Raw genomic sequence first — 3186 nt, 5'->3', positions numbered from 1 at the left:
ATATTGTTTCACGCAAAATGTGAGCAAATCAGTAACACAGAATAGGAATTTGATAGCATGGAAGAACAATTTTGGATGCGCTCATTCTGCCGTTGAAATGTTAAGATGACCATAACCATTCGTGTGAAACAAAATCTTTTCTAAGATATGTCGACGATATTGTGAGAACAGTTAGAGGTGACACAAAAGAGCTGTTATATGCGGTCAAAAATCTCCATCCAAATCTTCAATTTAAATTAGAAACGGATGACAAAAACAAATTGCCATTTCTGGACATGCCAATTAACGTACAACCAGTGGGGACAATTTTTTACACATGGTATCAAAAACCATTAGATACTGGAACAATTCTGAACTATCGTAGAAGTGCACCCCTTCAACATAAGAAAAGCAAAATACATGGAAAATTACACAGCTTCTTCCAAGCAACCAGCAATTGGGAAGCGTTGCATGAAGCTTTGACAAAAAATGAAGAAATTTGGGAACGTAATAAATATCCTTGGCTTTGTGTAGGGAATATTATCAAGAATGCATTTAATCAGCTGCGAATGAAAGAACAAAGAAAAGCATATAACGCGGTAAAACAACAAAAAAATACTGAGAAACAACAATTTGTATTAGAGTACAGAGGCATCTCAAATAAATTTGTAAAGAAGCTGAACAAAATTCATCCTGTACAGACATTTTTCACCTCTCGGAAACTTAAGATCTGTTTACCTAGCCTTATGTCTATCTTTGATAAACACCTAAAATCCCACGTCGTTTATGAACTCACTTGTAATGGATGCAAATCCATCTATGTAAGTCAGACATGCCGACATATTACCACAAGGGTTGCAGAGCATGCCAAGGCAGACTCACCGATGGGAATACAGGCAATTGAGTGTAACCGTGATAAAACAGCTTTCCAGTGGAAAATCGTAGACCAGTGTGGCAACCAATCTAATTTAATGACTCTAGAGGCGCTCTATAAAAAGACAATGAAACCAGCCATCAACACGCGCTACGAATACCAATCACGAGAATTGACACTGACAGCTTAGTTCGGAGATGAAATTCCAATTTGAAAGAAAAATACGTTATAAAACGAAAATCTCAACTTTACAATTGAACAAAACCAAAGTAAGTTCAAGTTAAACAATGTAGGTTTTTAATAAAAAACATATCGATATGCATCTCTCACATCAAATCGAAAATGTATATTTACTCTGATGTAAAATTTTTGTACAATTTTTGTAACCACGACTGTAGGTATGTAAAAATTCGTTTTAAATTTCCCTGAATGAGTGATTTTAGTGATTTGCATTTCTCTTTCTGGCTTTTCAATTTAGCATTTTTGTATTGTTTAGAACCTGACGATGAACTCAGAGTTCGAAAACGTTCGAAAGCAAGTTTAAATTAATAGTCTTTTTTCAAATCGGATAGTAAGATTGGTGTGATCTAAAATGGTATAGAAGATGGAAAGATAATCTAAAGCCTCTCGGCGAATGGAAGTTTCTACGAAACACAGAATAACTTAGATTTTTTTGTCTCAAACCCTGAAAACAAAGATGGAGCGTAAACTAGAGAACCAACTGGACTAAGAACTCTGCAACTTTGAATCGGAGATTTTCCACAGCAGACGTTCTAGTGTAATTAGGAGCAAACACCTAATGCCCGTGAGAACGCGATACAAAGGCGTTTTAAATGCTATAGAGAGAGACAGAGCAAACACATTCAACGCTTTCTTCACGAGTATTTTTATTGAATGGTGACCGAATGGATTTTGAGATTTACAGAACATTTAGCCTGCTCTAAAGTCTACAAAGTTTTTGAAATAGTAATCTTCGGGTCTTTACAGTTATATAGAGAACCAGTTGCATTCCAACCAGTCTGGTTTTCGCAAAACTAGATATACCACACTACAATTGATAAATCTTTTCGATGTTCTATACAGTCAGTTGGATGATCGATCAAAAACTGAGCTGAGTGTACATTTATTAGACTTTGCCAAGGCGTTAGACACGGTAACAACCGACAGCTCAAAAAACTGGAGAACCCGGTTTAGAAGGAAACTTATTGAAATTGATTTTCCCTTGTCTCTCGACCAGAAAACAGTTAGTTTCTATATCTGGTTAGAAAACCGACGTCAGCAATGTCAAACGGAGTTAGACAAGGATCCATTCCAGGCCCCCTGATAATCTTCGTGTTTACTAACTACCTTCCAGAAAAACTAAAGGAGTGCAGAAGTTTCGGCTATGCGTATGTTTGTAAGATAATAGCGAGCTCAAAATGTGAACTTGATGGCTGTGCGTCTGCTACTGAACTTGAGTGTAAGAAAACCAAATTGTTCGTAATGCTCGAAAATATACCCTGCAATTAAATAAATAAATTTCAAGGCTAATCTGCCAGCGCCAATCATCAGTGAACTAGTAGCATGTCAGCCAACTCAGCAAGAATTTGGTTTGGTTCTTGCAAAATGCCTAAACTGGACCTTACAGTTGCCACCAACAAAGTTAGAAAGCTAATCAGTACTTCTTCAGAAGGAGAAAAGCCTCTCAAAGTCATGCATGCTCAAAACGCCCAATCATAGTCTCCAAAAGAGCCGATCACAATAAACTTAAACTTGTGCGAAAAACGTCCACAAAGTGGATATTGCGTAGCGAAAAGACATTTGAAGAACAACTAAAACAACTCGAACTGCTGCCGATCAGCTTACATCTCGATGTGCATGGCGTGCTTTATTTCAAATTTGAAGGTAGAATATGATGCTATCGAGGTTAAATTTTCCTATTTGAACGGAAACACAACACGACAAAAACACGAGGAGAATTTATGATCCCGAAAACAAGACTACAAAAGACTGATAAAACCTTCTACGTAAAAGCCGAACCTGTGGCAAACATCTTCAAGTATGTTTTAAATGTAGAACTACGGTTATGATGTCATAAAGAAGTTTGAGCAATTTATATAGGAAACTGTTTGTTGGGCAGTGCAGTTTGCCAACTCAGCACATTGCAAAAGATATCCCCCTTTAACAACTGTAATGAACTTGAAAATCTACTTATTCTGACGGCTTGAAGTTCATACTAATAACCTGAACCGAGTTATAGCCTGAACCGGGCCTCCTTCTCCTCCTCCTCGTCCTCTTCCTCCTCCACCTCCTCCTCTTCTTCCTCCTCCTCCTCCTCCTCCTCCTCCTCCCTC

Source organism: Convolutriloba macropyga, chromosome 6 (genome assembly GCF_964194025.1).
Source record: "Convolutriloba macropyga chromosome 6, txConMacr16.3, whole genome shotgun sequence".
Taxonomy (NCBI): domain Eukaryota; kingdom Metazoa; phylum Xenacoelomorpha; order Acoela; family Convolutidae; genus Convolutriloba; species Convolutriloba macropyga.
This window is presented reverse-complemented; position numbering follows the sequence as displayed.